This window comes from Stylophora pistillata, chromosome 7, assembly GCF_964205215.1.
Source record: "Stylophora pistillata chromosome 7, jaStyPist1.2, whole genome shotgun sequence".
NCBI lineage: Eukaryota > Metazoa > Cnidaria > Anthozoa > Scleractinia > Pocilloporidae > Stylophora > Stylophora pistillata.
The window spans coordinates 22,310,081-22,328,216 of NC_142525.1; the positions used below are offsets into that span (position 1 = coordinate 22,310,081).

The 18,136-nt window shown below is 39.4% G+C and overlaps 1 long non-coding RNA gene and 1 pseudogene across 1 annotated transcript; one reads left to right on the forward strand and one right to left on the reverse strand.

Annotated features, from left to right (window-relative positions):
• Positions 1-2,752: 2,752 nt before the first annotated feature.
• LOC111329856 (uncharacterized) lies at positions 2,753-5,077 on the reverse strand (annotated as a pseudogene).
• Positions 5,078-6,902: 1,825 nt separating this feature from the next.
• Positions 6,903-11,549, forward strand: LOC148727111 (uncharacterized). Its single transcript, XR_015990168.1, has 4 exons — positions 6,903-6,979; positions 8,613-8,729; positions 10,600-10,829; positions 11,342-11,549. It is a non-coding gene; the product is annotated as an uncharacterized LOC148727111 (long non-coding RNA).
• The last annotated feature ends 6,587 nt before the right edge of the window (positions 11,550-18,136 follow it).

An 18,136-nucleotide genomic window follows, 5' to 3' on the forward strand; every position in this document is an offset into this window, starting at 1 on the left:
GTGGTTGATTTCGTTCCATCGCTTAAGATCTGGACGCGAATGAAGGGGCCTCCAAGTGCCTTATCCAGGTTTTTGTAGCAGAAGACATCTAGGAATACAGTTCTTAATGAGATTTCACCCCATGGCCGGTTACCGCTCATCGCTCCGTTAGGTGTTATTGACCCTTGGCTGATCCCGATTTTATTTCTGGGTACAGAGAGTCAAAGATGACATCTGTCTTTTATCTACAAATTAAACAAGCTCAACATTTAGATCAATTTTCAGGTAAACGTCGAAGGGTAGTCCCGGATTAGTGATTTGGCTTCACTACGCTTTGTGATTGGTCGAGGAAACTCGCGCCATTCTCTTGGCCAATCAAACAAAACTTAAGCCAAACGCGTCTTGGTCATTCAGCGTTTTTTCCGCGCGTTAGACATTCGGCCCACTTTACTATGAGATCTTATCGGCTCCTTGAGATATGTTTTTAAACTCTGTGTGCTCGTTATGATTACTTCGGTTTTGGATTTAAAACACCCGTGCCTAATTTAAAGATTGTTTTTAGTCACTTGGGATAAAGACCTGACAAGTTTGAGCAATCTGTCAAAGAAAATACATTAAAAAATAATGAAAATTCTGTAACAAAAAGAAACACTTATGTGACTATTAGGCCAGGTGACCGAAATGAAGAGGGTTGTCTCACACAGGGAAGTACAATAGACCTTAGTCCAAAATGGCCGCCAACCGGTATAAGCTTGGGCGAGTGGCACCAAAACGAGGTCATAAGGGTCAAGGTTGCTTGTCCTGTAAACAAAATGCCGCAAAACTGCAGTGTTCCGAATTGCACGAAAAAGGTTTATCGGGAGGAAGACTTAAAGATATCTTTCCACAAATTTCCGAAAAATAAAGACCTATGGCAAGAGTACCATGTAACCCCATACATTAATTATGCATTCAGACTAGTAGACTTTGTTTTTAAAGTTTTGTTGTGAAAAACAAAGAAGTGGAATGCCTAATTAATGTATGGGGTTATATGGTACTCTTTCCAAGACCTATTAGCTGCATGGATTCGAGCTATTCGAAGAGATGTGGGTCACCACTTTAGGATATCTTCGCACACGAGGGTTTGCTCGAGACACTTCAAGGATTCAGATTTTCAGAGCACACTCGCTGGCAGAAGAACACTTCATCCTACCGCTGTTCCTTCCATTTTTTCGTAGAAGAAAGATTCTCCTAAGAGGCGAAAACCACCAAAACCCTGGTATGTTGTAGTACAATCTTAAATGTTGACAAGGTTGCTGACGAAAAGCTCGAAGTAAATACATGTAATAGTAGCTTAAACAATGACGAGGTATACGAAGTCCTTGAGGTCGATTGTACTTTTCAAGAGTGTAAACCTTCGCAAGAAGAAAGCATGTCTGAACTGAAAAGACAAGTTGTGGAGTTGATGTATAAACTTGACGAACAAAAGGAGAAAACAAATGCCCTGGAGTTAGAACTGAATGAAGTAAAACAACAACTTGTCAACTTGACGTCCCAGTATGATGAGTTGGAGAAGAAATCTTTTTCCTAGATCGGTTTAGAAATTGTAAGTCTTTGGGGTTCAACACCGGATTCGCTAGTGACGAAATATTTGATGCGTTGTACAACTTCTGCGACCCTGGTGAGAATGGCGAAATATTCAGTATTGGCACTCATCATGCACAGGCCAGGATACAACTGTTCTTAGTGAAAATAATGAATACATGGAAACATTTCCAAAGCCTGGAAGACCAAGGTCGCTGCATCCAAAGGAGGAACTTTTTATTACTTTTTATAGATTAAGACAAGGTTTTGCAGAGGAACATCTTGCTCATCTCTATGCAATATCTCAAGCTACAATAAGCAGGATAATAATAACCTTGGTCAACTTTTTATATTTAAGGCTAACTGATGTACCCATGTCACCCTGTAGAGAAAAGGTAAACAAACACATGCCAGAGCAGTTTAAAGAGAAGTATCCCTCTACTAGAATAATAATAGACTGCACCGAGGTTAAATGCCAAATGCCTTGCAGCCTTCGTTTAAATAGTGAACTTTTTAGTACCTATAAAAATAACACCACTCTGAAAGCCCTTGTTGGAATAACCCTGGTTGGGGCACTCTCATTTGTGAGCCAGCTTTACACTGGACACATCTCAGACAGGGAAATTGTTCTACGCAGTGGTATTTTAGATCAAAAATTTGAGAATGGAGATTGAGTAATGGCAGACAAGGGATTTACAGTGCAGGACCTGCTCCCTCCAGGCGTTGGGCTGAACATTCCTCCATTCTTAGGATCTCAGGGACAGATGAGCCCAGATGTTATCAAAACGCAATCAATTGTCTCTCTGAGGGTCCATATTGAAAGAGCTATCAGTAAAATAAAAAACTTTCGCATCTGGGATGGAATTGTCCCACTGAACTTATTTGGTGAGGTTAACCAAATGTGGACAGTATGTGCTGTATTATGTAATTTACAAAAGCCTGTCATCAGTGTGTAAGTAATTGGCCAGTGCAAATTCCATCGGCAGATCTAGCAGCTAAAGGGGAAACCTTGTAAGGTTACTATGAAATTTCAACTGCTGGAGAATAAAATTATGAACATCACCTGGTATATTAAAGGCTGCCATATTCACTCACATGTACAAGTTTTACAGTACAACACTATTACACATTTTCGTACTTTGTATACCTTTTTTAAAATGACACACCAGACTGGGGCGTAGTTGTTAGGTAGTTCACAAAATATGCATGATTGACTCACACAATAATTTATTAAGTTAAGTTGAAATTTAGGCTGAATAAGTAATCAGAGTTCAAAATTAGATCCAGAGTTCAACCTGTGTGATGTAGTTCAGTTCTAGATCCTGGAGTTTGTTGTTGCCTACCATATTTCCTTTTTGCTGCAGCTGGCAAAAAGTAATGAAAATAGGTGTGTTCCAGTATTGCTCTGTGTTCCGGAGCTCTTCATCAAAATGAATCCTTTCAATGCTAAGCCCCCTGCTTGTGTACACAACAAATTCGTACCATTTAGCACCGGTGAGGGCAATTTGGCCCTGGACTTGATCATAGTAAACATGGTCCTTTTTTAGTTTGGGTATCCCATCTTTAATTTCTAGATAAAAGTTAGGGTCACTACAGGCTTCTGCTGGAGAAACACTGAACTTTGAACATGGAAATTTTACTTCCACAACACCATACTGATCTTCAGGACATGAAATATCAACAACTTTCACATCAGGGGTGCATCCAAGGAAAAACAGTTTTGGTGATACAAAGAATTCAGATCTTTCCACTTTTACTGGGTGTCCAATTCCATACATGTGTTTTTTGTACTCTCGTAATGCAACAGCCTCATATTTAATACCATGATCAGTACTTGCTGACCTGAATGGTTTAACATCCAGCATGTCATTACAAAACTTCTCATGGTTTCTTTTTCTTCTCAACATCTTTCCAAAATTTGAGGCTGTAAATCTATACCTGCGTTCTTCAGTCCAAGCTTTACAATTATGCTGATCCCTGGTATTTTCTTCTATCTTATTTGCATCATGCATAGTAACCTTAAGTTCATCTAGTAGTTTATTCTGTGGTATATCCAGATCATCAGGCAGATCTAACACAAAGTCATCATTCAAATCATCTAGTGGCAGTGAAGGATGAGTAGGATGGGAATTTGATGCTCTTGAAGCTTGTTGACTTGGAGCTAAGTTACATTGACTTGGATCTTACCAACTCAGGTGCAGTGGGAATGAACAGAGAATTGGGGTGATGCTTCATAGATAGCTGTATGATGTAACAGTGGAAATATGTAAAACTAATTTGATTGACAATGAGATAACAATAAAAATAGAAATAGTGAGCAAAAATAGAAATGAAGTAAGGTAAATTGGATAAATAACTAGAAACTAATACATTTCTTCGCGAGCGTTAAGGCCATCTGGATAAATAGTGTTGCCTCTTGAAATTAAAATAGCTTCCCTGGCCTTGCGTATCGAGTCTCTCTTGGAAAACACTTTTTCAAAGGCGATAAGCTCACTTTTTCTATTTTTATTGTTATCTCATTGTCAATCAAATTAGTTTTACATATTTCCGCTGTTACATCATACAGCTAGCTATGAAGCATCACCCCAATTCTCTGTTAATTCCCACCTCACCTGAAGAAGGCTGGTTTGGCCAGCCGAAATATAGTGCTCCGTCTTAAAATTTACTTATCTACGTTGTATCGGTCTTGCCTCTATATTTATATTTCATATTCGTTATTTTGGGTCGATCAGATCATCGCTGATCCAACGTACAACAGTAGGAGTATCGTCCACGGTTGCCTGCTGAACATTTCACTATAAATTTTATCCAACATAATGACCAGCTCCCAGTTGCTAGTTGGCTTGTTAGCTCAGTTGGTAGAGCACTGCACCGGTATTGCAGAGGTCAGTGGTTTTAAATCCCGTACGGGCCTGAAATTTTTTTCAGGCCTTATTTCTACTACTACTTTAGGGTATATTAAATAATAAATAAATAATAAATAATTTAGCAATAGACATTTCACTGGGTAGCTCTTCTTTGTCCACTGTTCCAGATCGATCTCGAATTGGAATCTGGAATGTTGGTTTTTGCGGAGGGAGGAAAACCGGAGGACCCAGAGAAAAACCCCCGGAGCAAGGACGAGAACCAACAACAAACTCAACCCACATGTGACGCCAGGTCCGGGAATCGAGCCCAGGCCACAGTGGTGGGAGGCGGAGTGCTCTCACCACTGCGCCAGCCCCGCTCCCACGAGGATTGCTTCAGACATTACAGGGGGGTGAGTGAGGTTATCTTTCTCCTGACCAGGGTCAAGGGTGGTCAAGTGGGAAGGGGCACGGGAGGGAACAGAGAAATGTTCTTCTTCCCGTGTCTTATTAATGGCATATCAGGTTTCTTGGAACACTCGTGCGTGATTTGCGTTTTGTTTTCCGTAAGAAAGCCATTTCAAGGTTTCTAGTAACAGTTCAGTTATGTCTTACTTTGGTGCATTAGACCTACCAATATAATGGGTGAATGTTTCCGAGAAAAAGTGAAAACGGTTTCCATTACCCATTGAACCGATAATATATTGACAAATATTTTGCTAAAAAGGGTGTGAGTGAATGCTTTTAAAGTTTAAGACGAGAATTTATATTTTAATATTGTAAACATTTTATTTCACGGTCACTTATTACGTAATGCAAAATGCGGTGTAACTTTTCATTCGAACTTGCACGCCAACTTTCCTATAGAAATGTGCGGCACTAGATTTCCATTGCACGGTAGTTTCCGTTAGCGGTGGTACGCTCAGTTATTGGTGCGCGGAAGAGAATCAGCTCAAAGAAATTTCAAAGATGTGCGTGATTGTTTTCAGCCTATCATGACTTTCAATCTTTTATAAGATCTTTAGGTTGAGGTATTATTTTTTTTTTTCAATCGTCCGCCTTAAAGCAGGAACTTTTTGGGCCAGGCTAGGTAATTTCTCGCAATAGAGAAGTTAAAACGTCGCCATTTACGAAAGGTTTGAAAATAAGTAATTTCACTTTGAGAGTGTCAACATATTTCCCCCAGTTGATCAAACCAATCCTCGCGTGCTCGCGAGCATAGATGGACTCAACACCAGAAATCGATTAGCACGCGACTGGTTCGAACACGTCATGTGACAGAATAGGACACCTTACTTGGACTTAGGAACTTCTCAGTAAAATTCCATAAATTACATTCCCTAATTTTCAGTCCTTGCATCCAATGCGATCGAAGTCTTTTTATTACCTGAGGAGGTTTCTGCCTTCGTAACAAGAAAGAGACAAGCTTGTTTGTTCCTACAGGTTTTCAAGGCAAACTGTCAGTAATGGATTTTTTTCACGCGATTAAAAAAATATTACATATTTATTTGAAGGATATTAAACACAGCAACCTATATTTGGCTCGAAAATGTGCTTTTACCGTTTGTCCTTAAACATGATAGTTTCCTCGAAGCTCACGATTTTCTTCGAGCTTCAATCTCAGAAAATCCACGGACAAATCAAATATCCGAACAAATTGTTACACCAAATGAAGGTTATTGTTAGTGTGTTTTAATTCAAGTTCGTTTTTGTCTCAAGTCTAAACCCATCGCTCAAGAGTGGAAATATGTGTACTATCATCAATAAAAATGTGTAAGATGTGAAAGCTCGAGGAAAGTTGACAATCAGTTTGCACGTGTAACTCATGACTATCAGTAAACTTGACGAGGGCCAAGTGACAGGTTACATATCAAATTTCTCACGAGGGAGGTCACGTACAGTTCGTTACGCAATTTTTGAGTTATGCAACACCGGTCATTACGACGTAAGTCACGGCAAGGAACCATTTTGAAGCCGGGAGATTGCAGTGGCTGAAAACACTGGCCTTCTGTTGTTTGAAGCTCGATAACGTATTTCAATGAGAATGTTTCCGTCAAGTGGCTCACTTGCCATGTTTTTCCAACGCTTATCCCGCATCGAATAGTGAATGATTACGGTTGGCACTGCTACCTGGAGACTTCAGGCAATCACGCAGTTATTATCACATGACTTAAGAAAGCTTAACCGCAAGTCGTTTAAATACTATACAGGAAAAGTGAAAATCGTTGCAACACTTCTTAAAGTTAAGGTTTTAAAATATTTTTTTCTATATTTCACTCTATAAAGACCGGGAAAGGGGTCGTATTAAAACTCACTTCAAAGCGGTCAGTAACCTAACAGCCCCTACCTACAAAACGACTCATATCAAATTGGGAAAGTGGGTATCTTTCCAAATCTACTTCCTAACGGTGAGATATAGGAGAAACAGTAAACCACTTAGACTGCGTCACGGTCATGCCTTTCCCATGAGGGTCCATTGCAAAAATAACTGACTTTTCTACACAGCAACAACTCGTTATAAAAGGGACTAACGTAAAGAAACTATATTTTCGTCTCTACTCTTCCTGCAGATCGGAACAGCTCCCAATCGGGTAAGAATTTGTTCACTTTATTTTCATGTTGAGCCAAAGGTGGTCTTTCGCGATTACACTTTCGAAAATTTCTGTTAACCGGAAAGTTTCATAGTCTTTTCTATTTTATCTGTTACCTCAGCGGGAACGGGATTTTCAGAGATTTGGATGTGTAAGTCAAATTCTTTCTTCAAACGAAACTCTTTTTTTTCTCCGCAAGTGCCGATGCAATAGTAGCAAGCTAGTTCGCTCTTTTATTTTTTTATCTATTCGTAATTTTTTTTTATCTTCGTTTTGACGTTGATACTGCGACAAGCCCACATTTTCGGAGTTAAAAAAGGAACAGAAAAATTATCTTAATTGTTAGGAGTAAATGTGTCTCACAGAAAAAAAAAATCTCAATGGAGGCTCAAATCCGCGATTAGGATTTTTTTAAGATTTAAATAAAAATTTGAGTTAATTTTAATCCAATACCTGAAGGAACGTCTTTCACAGGAATGTGAAAGAAAATTAGGGTTGTTTCTGTAACATTTTTGTTGCTCAATCAGAGCACTGTAAGTTTTACCTTCTTTTGAAAGTTAGTAGAAGCACATAACCTTCTCAGTGGCGCCAGTCACACGACAGTCTCGATCAGGGCGGAGAGGGGTTGAGCGATGAAACGAGCGGTCGATCTTCGAGCAATGTGTGATGCGGAGTAGGACTGGCACGAGCGCTTTCCCTGCGCTTCCGGTGCGTTATCAAGTCCGCCAAATTTTCTTCTCGACCAACCAGAAATCTCTTTTTCTTTCTGCAAGGATTTCTTGCTAATGTGTCATGACTTAGAAGTATTTGAAAGGCTTGTAACGCTGCTCAACGAGTTTCGTGTCTGCGTTAATATTTATCAATATTTCTTAGCAGAAGTGGCTAAAAGTTTACTTTTGTTTGAAGTTGTCAAGTGTTTCTCTTCGAGATATATAAGAGTTGTGTATCTTCAAACCTCGTAACTTACATGTAAAAAAGTTCTTTTGAGGTCTCAAAAGCAAAATATATTCAGTTACTGAGGGTGCATCGAAGCTGAAGCAAAAACGTATCTAACTTTGGATGGAGAGTCATCAGAAAGACAGTGGAAGGCAAAACTATATTCTTAAAACACGTGATGGCAAGGCTTTTAATTTTAGTATAATTCAGTATTTAATAATTACACGAGCAGCTCGATCTGCAAAATACAAGTCAACATTAAACGAAGATCAACACTAATCGTTCGGCCTGTTCGATGTTCATAAACTGTTTTGGTTCTCATCTTCAAAGATATTAGTTCTTGAAGCCAATATGTCGAGGGAGATCGCTATGGAGGTAACAAATTATCAAAACGGCGAAAGAATCGGAGAAATCACTTCAAAGCGGTGCTTGTTCACTCTAACAAAAAAAAACCTTTTACCGACTAAAAGAACATAAACTTTGGCTCCTATAAAACAACACGTGGAAGGGAAGGAAATGGTTGGATCACGACAATCAGGTAAAATTGTGGCAGCAAATGTGTTATCTTAAAAATGGCTTGACAACTTGACACGCGGCCTAAAAACATAATCTCTCACAAAAGGTAACAAAGAAAGTTAAAACATGAGGTATTTGTTTACAGTTGAATTAATCAATGTAACGTTCATTATTTTAATAGAGAGATTTGGCGCCGCCTTCACGTGGAACGAGAACGGTAGGAGTGACCACGTGACCACGATTTTCCCGCCATTTTTTCACGTTTCCCGGTTGCGCTTTGCCGTCAGTCTACGTGAAAGTAAGCAGTTTCGCGTTTGTTGTGTAAGGTAGACTTTCCTCTTTTTTTCTCATGCAGCATGGTAGTTAATTGACGGAGAAAGTGCACCAAAACTATTTAAACAATAGAGTGTTTCTGTCGAGGAACTATCGGCTGATAGTTGCCCCGCGGAAATTTGATGTACTTAAAACAAATATGCTAGTTTTAAGAACATCAAAATTCCAAGGGGCAACTATCAGACCGATAGTTCCGAGACATAAACACTCTATTGTTTTTATTGTTCACCAATAAATTTTCTTTCGCGCCTACAGCTTGTCACAAATGTCAATAATTCGCAACCGTACGTTGGCTAAATAATACGTTATACCTGTCAGAATTGAAAAGTCACTGTTTTTCCGATCTGCCTAACTTCGCGGCCGTCAAACTATTCAAAACTTTTCACGGATGAGTACTATCAATCCAGGTATTTTCCGCGGACGGGCACTATCCATCCGGGTATTTTCCGCGGGCGGGCACTATAGGCTGAACACTATCGCGTCACGTGATCGATTTAAACCAATAAGAACCGGAGAAAATTTAGTGGTGAACTATAATTCCTGTTAGTCAGGCAAGAGCAGATGAAGGTTCACGTTGAAAATCCTTCAAATGCTGCACTATTCTCATCAGAAAGCTGCAAGAACTCACGTCAACTCATGAAACGGCTCCCAGTCAAACCTTTTCCAATGATTGTCACTTACGATCGATAGCCTTGGTAAATTCCCATCACGGCGGACCTTTTGTATATATGTATTTCTGGGCTAGAACTCAAACTCACCCAAGGAAATTTTCCTCTTCCCGGAGCGCTCTAACCTCTACTGAGTAACCATCACCCCGTATTACACTTAGTGTATGGTCCCGAGGGAAACAGTTAGTTTTGTTTTCCCTCGAGTCCTGATGTTTCCTGAGACGTAAGTAAATGCTTTGTTAAGTATTTAGACTTTCCCTTAAACAATAATGTGGCAATAGCATGCTGTTTATTCGGCGCGCGGGCAACAACTGCGCAATTGTATCCAGGTCGGGATATATTTAAATCTCATTAGGGGGCACGCGACCAAGAATAAACCAATCACAGTGCTCCTTTTGTTGAGTGAAAGTCTAGGTATATAGCAATACTTATTTCTTCATCTATAAATCTTTATACTTATTCATTCGTTTATGGAAAAAACTTTTTACCGTCCTTGAATCATACAGTAGATAGAACTCGTTTAGCTAAACAGTTTTCCTCTAGCTTCTCCTCAAAGCTTTCGTCCCGTTTTAGTTTCAGTTCACAATTACGGTAGGGGCAGCACCCTATGTGATTTCAGCCTTAAAGTCTTGTTATTAAGTCATTATCGCCTTTTTCGCTTAACCGCCTCCCGGTTAGCTCAATTGGTTAGAGCACCGGATTGCTGTGCGGGAGGTCGAGGGTTCGTGCCTCGGCCGGACCCATTCTCATGGTCTTAAAATAACTGAGAAGAATTCACTACCTTTCTATAATATCAAGAAATATGGATAGATATTCTAGTCTTCTCGGATAAGGACGAATGAACCGTAGGCCGGATAAAATAATAATAATAAACCTGAGGCCGAATAAACCGTAGGTAGGAGACGTTAATTTCCCACGCACGAGGTTACTGTGTGGTGGATGTCCTCCCCTGGGGTGGGATGGGCGGGAAGGTGAGATCGTTACATGGGCTGAAGCGGCTGCCAGAGGCGCCTCATAATGCTGACGTCCGAACTCAACCTTATCATTGTCAATAGACACATTTGTTGTCTAGAGTGCTTAAGACTTTCTTTCCGCTTTCTTTCTTTTTCCATTCTCGAAGAATTTCCTCATGAAAATTGTATATTTGATTAATTATAATGTTTACAGATCCCAAGGCTGTGCTCTAAGGAAAATTGAATGGAATCCAGTGCTCTGAACCTGCGTTCCCAGGATGCCCAGCATATGCTTTGTATGAAAAAACTGAAATTCCTGAGTCGCACAAGAGCAAAAGTAAGGCGCCAGGGGCCGCCGGGTGCTGCTAGACCACAGTCTTGAAACCTAAATTTGGAGAAATGGGGATGTCTACAGTGATTCAGTGAATCAAGCACTGAAAAATGGTACCTCAAATGTTTCACTTATTTTTACGCAAAAGCTATATGCAAACAAATTCGTTCGAATGAAAGTACAGTCAAAACTGTCTTAAGCGGTTACCCACCGGCACAAGCGTTTCCTCGCTAACGGGAAAGTACGACACTTTATGCAACGCAAGACGGCGAGGGGTCTTCCAGCACTGATCATTATTAGTGCCAGACCCCGGCAAAACTCTCCTCGACTGATCTCAAATCTCCCTGCCGGCGGAGACACACATCCTATTAATTAGATAATTTGGTTAGGCAGGGGACGTTAAAGAACCCACTCACGAGATCACTGTGATGTCGTCTGGCCTGTTTACTGGGAATTGGGGGGAGGGGGGCATCTTCAAATAAGTTTCCTTCGATTGTTTGTAAACTGCTGATGCAGTCTGGCCAAAGTTCCCCGAACAGTGTTGTGATGCGCATTTGATCATATCGACATGTTAATTTGCGCGATATAAATATTAAATTATTATTATATTATTATTATCCTCCAGCTAGCGCTACTGTCTTGCTCGCAGACTGGTTCATGGCATCTAATCGTCAAATACAGCCTGCGGCATTAGCTGCGAAGAGTATGGATATCATAAAGCGCACGATAAAACAAAAACAACACAGGCATAACCAGGTAACTTTTTAAGACAAACATTAAAAAATCTTTCACTCGAAAGTTCATCTCCAAAATTTTTTAAGCCTCAAGGAAGTAAAAAAAATTTGGGGATAAGTTTCTAAAGAAACCGTGTCGGTGGGGGACTGATAATGAGATAATTTGGCCAATATCAACGGAGCTGAGTTTGTGTTGTATATTGGAGAGTTTAAAAGCTGACGTTTCGAATATTAGCCCGGCCCTCGTCAGAGCGAAAATCAAGTTTTGGATTATCTGTTTCCTTAAATTGGTGAAATGGCATATCAGTGTACAATCGAGGTTCGTAGTTCTTGGGATAAAGCTTTTTTTCTTGTTAAACCTTGTCTCCAGATAAAGCCAATTTCTTTATTTCATTTTAGCTTCATTTTCTTCTGGCACAAGTTTCAGAAAAAATGATTCCAGTGTATTTATATACTTACATCATAGAAAGCAAGTTGTTATTTCTTCATGTTATGATCATTCTATATGAAATTTGAGACATGGAGATCAGCAGCTATGGTTAACTGTAAGCAAGCATTGTTTTAAAAGTGTAAATAAACTAAAGTGTTATCGGAAACACGTGTTTCTCCCGTGGTTTCATCAGGCAAAATTCTAATGAGTATTTACAACACGTGTTTGTTTGGAGAGAATGCGAGACTAACGAAAAACATTCATTTCGAAATGAGATAATCTCCGTCACCAATGGAACCGATGATACTAAGAGAAATATTTTGGGTGTGAGTAAAAGCTTTTTAAGTTTAAGACGAAAGTCTGTATTTTAATATCGTAAACATTTCTCTTCGTCTCGACGAGTTCTCGTCAACACTACTTAAAATTCATGGTCACCTATCACGTGACGGTGTAAGGTTTCATTCAAACTTGCACGCGATCTCTCCTTTAATTAACAATTGAAATATGAACTCGAGATTTCCATTGCATGATAGTTTCTTCGGCAGAGGCCCGAATTGTCTATTACGCGTTGGAAGCAAGAGCGATTAAACTTATTTTTTGCAGAACAAATCTGCTAGTCGTTCAAACTTAAAAAAATAAAAATACAGACTCGTGTTTCATTTTAATCTGTTCACAGCCGTAGCCGGCTATTAGGCTGTCACTCTACCCACTATCTATCTCGGAAGGGTAGCAAGTAGCGTAGCCAATTAGAGTGCAGCATTTGTGATTGAAGGCTAGAAGACTTTTTCTGACCGGAAATAACTTTTGCTCTTGACGAAATGTCTGTTAGATGGAAAAAAAAAAAAAAAAAAAAAAAAACGCACACAAAGAAACAGGTTTGTTCGGTTACGTCTCGGATAAGGCAAAAAGAAGAAATATGGAGAGACCCAACTGTTCAGCAGCTTCGGTGAGATTCAGCCGAATTAGAGAGGATTTTACCTCCAGAGGATCATAGACCAAATTTTAACCAAAAGGAATGGTTGTACTAGGGAGCTTGACGAAACGTGCCTTGAAAAAGGGAATAAGTACAGGCTACTGAAAAACTACGTCGAACAACATTACTGTATAATGGAGTGTTTCAAAAACTTCCACAGCGTAAGCCGGAGTGAAGCGTACATTGCCATCTGGATGTGGAATTGAAAGACAAACTTCAGGGAAGGACCTCTGTTAGCGGTGATATGCTCTAATTAAAAGAAATCGATAATTGGCCCGCGGAAAAGAGTCAGGTCAAAGAAATTTCAAAGATATGCATGATTGTTTTCAGTCTATTAGTTTCAATCTTTCTATAAAATCTAAAGCGTGAGGTATTACCTGTTCAATCGTGCGCGTGAAAGCAGGATTTCTAATTACTTGCCATTATACCTTAAAAAAAATATTTCTGAAAATTGCAAAACATTTTATCATCGTCACATGACATTTTATCACAATGAGGGGTTTGGGTGATGTGTCTAGCACCGCGGAAACTTGAACTTTGTAGCTTCCGCTATTAAAAAAAATTCAGCTTTAAGAAACATTTAATTGTTTGTGTTTTGATATTTGGTCACTTTTGGTTGCAGTTAGCGACTACTTTGTCCGCGGTATTCTATATTGGGCCAGGTTGATCTTCGCCGTTTACGAAAGATTTGGAAATAAGTAATTTGACTTGGAGAGTGTCAGTTTCCCCCCCCCCCCCGGTCAAACCAATCCGCGTGTGAGAATAAGGAGATCGATTTGCACGCCAGTGGTTTGAACACGTCATGTGATCGAGTGACACCTCAGTAGTCAAACTAAGGAACTTTCCAGTAATGTTCCTTAAATTAAATTCCCCAATTTTCAGTCCTTGCGTCCGATGCAATCGAAGTCCTTTCATCAGTTCAGAAAGTTTCTGCCGTTGTAATAGAAAAAGAGACAAGCTTGTTTGTTCCTACAGTTTTTCACAGTAACTGTAAGTAGTTTTTTTTTTCACGTGATTCAAAAAATATACATATATATTTGGAAGATAATGAACACAGCAACCTTTATTTAGCTCGAAAATACGGCTTTGGGTTCCTTAAGGCTCACAGCTATTGTCTATGGAAAAATTAGGTCTATGGAAAAAGAATTGCTATTTTCTATGGAAAAATTATGTCTATGGAAAAATTAATTATTCTAACCAATCGCTCACGAGCGGAAATAATTAATATATGCAATCATTAAAAATGTGTTAAGTAAGATGTGTAAGTTTGAGGGAAGTTGACGATCGGCTTGCACCCGTGACCACCAGTAAACGTGACGAGGACCAGGTGACAGGTTACATTTCAAATTTTACCGGAGGAAGGTTACGTGTACAATTTGTTAAGTAATTTTCAAGTTATGAAACACCGTCCGTTATGGCTTAAATTAAGGCAAGGAACCCATTTTGAAGCCAGGGGATTGCAATGGCTAAAAACACTGGCCTTTGGCCATTTGAAAGCTCGATAACTTTTTTCAGCGAGAGAGTTTCCGTCAAATGGCTCACCTGACATGTTTTTCCAAGGGGGATACATGATGACGGCGGGCAACGCTATCCAATGACTTCAGACAATCGCTCAGTTATGAAATGACCACATGACCTTAGCAAACTTACCCGCATGTGCAATGGGGGGGGAGAGGAAGGGGGGTGGGGGAGGGAGGGAGTGTCTAAATCTATGAAATTTCAGGCAAGTTTGTGCCGGTGCGATTCTGAAAACCTTTAGCCTTTTTTTATGTTCTGGGTAAAACTTCAGATATAAACCATTATAAACTTTTCACCGGCAAAGTATTCTTCATGGCTTTCCAAACACTCTCACTGTCATAACCTGGAGCCTCTTTCACTCATTTTAAAGTGTTCAATAACCTGACAGCCCCTCCCTACAAAACGGCTTATATCTGGTTGGGGAAGTGTGTATTTTTCCCAGCCCCTTCCCCTGCATCCCCAGTAAAACCACTAAGGCGACGTCACGAGACGTCACGATCACATCTTCTTCATGAGAGTTTCGCAAAAACAACTGACTTTCCTACACAGCAACAACTCGTTACATAAGTGACTAACCTAACGAAATTAGTCTTTCGTCTCTACTCTTCCTGCAGATCGGGACAGCTCCCAGTCGGGTAAGAATGAATTCATTTTCTTTTTATGCTGAGCATCCATGCGTTGGGAGTGCAGATTCTCTCATGCATAGATACTAAGACGGCGATATTTAATTCATTGCTGAATAAAAAATCCCCTTTAATGCAGAGGTGGCGTTTCGCGACTACACTTTCGGAAATTTCTATTGACGCTTTTAATGAACCAGAAAATTTCATACCTTCTTTCTATTTTATCTTTTACCCTAGCGGGAACTGCAACGACGTAAATCAAATTTTGTCTTTCAAGCAAATCTCATTATGCCGGCCGGCCGGGTTATAAAAATATGCAGTTGTTGTTTTTTTCCTCCGCAAGTGCTGATACAACAGTAGCAAGCAAGTTTTTTTCGTTTATGTTATGCATCTATTCATAACTTTTTTCCCTTCGCTTTGAAGTTGATGTGCGTGCGACAAGCCCACATTTTCGGAGTCGATAAGAAGAAGAGGAAAATGTTCGTAATTGTCTTAGAGAAAAAAAAAATCCCAATCGAGGCTCAAATCCGCGGTAAGGAGTTTTTTTAAGATTTAAATAAAAATTTTAAGTTGAATTTAATTAATGAATGAACAAACGTCTTTCACAGAAATTTGAAAGAAAATCAGGGTCGTTTCTGTAACATTTTTGCTTCTTAATTGGAGCACTTCTCGTTTGAAAGTTAGCAGGAGCACATGGCAACAGTCACACGACAGTCTCGATAGAGTCAGCCGGTTGCAGGACGAGACGACAATATAGTTCTTACTTCGCGTAAAAATTGACTCATTTAAACCTTTTTCACTGGATATTGTCACTTACAATTGCCTTAGTAAATTCCGATCACGGCGTACTCTTTGTCTATGTATTGCTAGGTCAGAACAGACTCAATTAAGCGGATATTTTCCTGTTCCCGGAACCCTCTAGTCTTTGCTGAGTGACCGTCACCCCGTATTACATTACTTGTTCCTTCATCGATTACTTTGTACTGATGTATATACTTATTCATTCGTTTATCCATGTATTTACGTCAGGTAATTTTTGCACTCCTTGGATCTCATAGTAGATAGAACTCGAAGGTTTCGCTAAACAGTTTTCTTGTAGCTTTTCCTCACAGCTTTCGTCCTGTTCTCAGTTTAGAATGTAGCGGCAGCGCCTTTTGTAATTTGAGCCTTAAGGTATTATTAAATTATTATTGCCTTTTCCATCCTCAAAGAATTTCTTCATGAAAATGGTGTATTTGGTTAAATTTCATAATTTTAACAGATCCTAAATTTGGAGAAATGGGGATGTTTACAGTGACAAAAACTATACGAAAACAAATTCGTTCGAATGTAAGTACAGTAAAACGTGGATTCAGCGGTCACCCACCGAGAATGGCAGGGCGAGTGCTTTAATACAGGCTGGCCGCTCAAAACAGGTTCCACAGAAAGCGGTTAATATAAAATACATGTAAAAACACACGCCGTTGTAAACCATAATTGACCACTTACACAAAAACTCGCTTAAAAATACTACTTATAGTAGTTTTGGAGAGAAACATGGATTGAATTTTACTTGAAAGATTATTCTTAGTTTTATTTGAGTGGCCCCGCTTTAAGTGACCGTTCAATGCAGGTGAAGAACAATAAAAACAGGCCATTGGGACTGTCTCAAAGGACTAGAGGTGAAAATTATAGTGATTAAGGGGAAACAAATTCGGGACTTCGATAACTTAATATAGGTTCAACTGTATCAGTTTTACAGTAACAGGTATCACAATTACCGTCCTAGAAAAGCTTTGAGGTTCTTATAATTGGCCTTAGTTGTGGGCTTGCCCTACGTGTAATAACACGTAGAGAATTAAGCTGCTGCTATCGTTTCACAGTGACTACCACGTGGAAGTAATTCATTGAGAGCTAAGCGATCCCAAAACGCCCCAAACCGAAAAAGTCTTGTGAGAATGCGATCAAAAACGGTCATTCTTTTAAAAATATTGTGATTTTTTGTACTCTCGAGAGAAGATTCTTGGGAAAGCATAAAGGTTACACGCGTCTTTTTTCAATTAGGGAGTTAAGGAATTCATTACGGCGACATGCAAGAAAACGAACCATCTTTTCCCCAAAGAATTTCGAGAGAATCTAGGTGCGTTTACCGTTTCTGACAGTGCCACATCTTCACTTAGGCATAACATGTGAATATAAGGTTGAGTTCAAAGTAAAAGCGTGACTAAATTCTTGTCGGGGTTTCCTCGCTGAGAGGAGGTAAAATTTAGTAATTTCACGTTTTTGTTCTCTATGGGATGATAAAAACGGGAACAAAGTTTTAAAACGCACGTGTTTCGCTATTGTATTGCTCATTAATTTTTTTTTCGCCATATTCACGTTGCCATTGCCTTCGTGGTTTTCTTTAAGTCCGTATTATCACGGAATACAACGTCATCTCTCCGAACAGTACGGTAGTTTTTTACCTCCGCCAAAACACGTTCCGGAAAATGAAACGGCCTCCAAGTGAGTAGAGATTTGTTCGCCGTATGAAATTGCTCAACATTGTATAACCCCTACCCAAAAGTCATGCAAACTTCAACTGATAGTTCAAGAATACTGGCAACAATACTTTTTTGAGCAGAATAAGTTGTTATATATGCATATAACATAGAAAGCAAGTTGTTATTTTTTCTTGTTATGATCATACTATGTTATGTGAAATTTGAGACATGAAGATCACAGTTATGGTTAACTGTGACCAAGTGAAAGTAAAGCATAACTGAGCGTTATAAGAAACACGAGTTTCTCCTGTGGTTTCATAAACAAAAATCTAGTGAGCATATTACGAAACATTTCTGTCATGTTCGGAGAAAATGCAAGACTAATTAATAAAATTCAGTTATTTCTATTTCGCTCATTTGGTTTTTTGAACACTGGATAATTTTTAACGGCCGGCAGAGGTCCTTCAACAAAAGGAAACGGTCAATTTTTGTATGCACAGCAAAATATTTCATCCGCATGCAACCGAGTGTTGTTAGTCATACGGCTTCACGGCTACGAAAAGCTGTGACTAGCTTGAATTTATTTTAAATTTTAAAAAGATGTGGCCGTAAATTGCTGCAGGGTTTCTGAAACAGTTGTGAAAATGCTACGGCATTACTCGTGACATTCGTTAGTACAC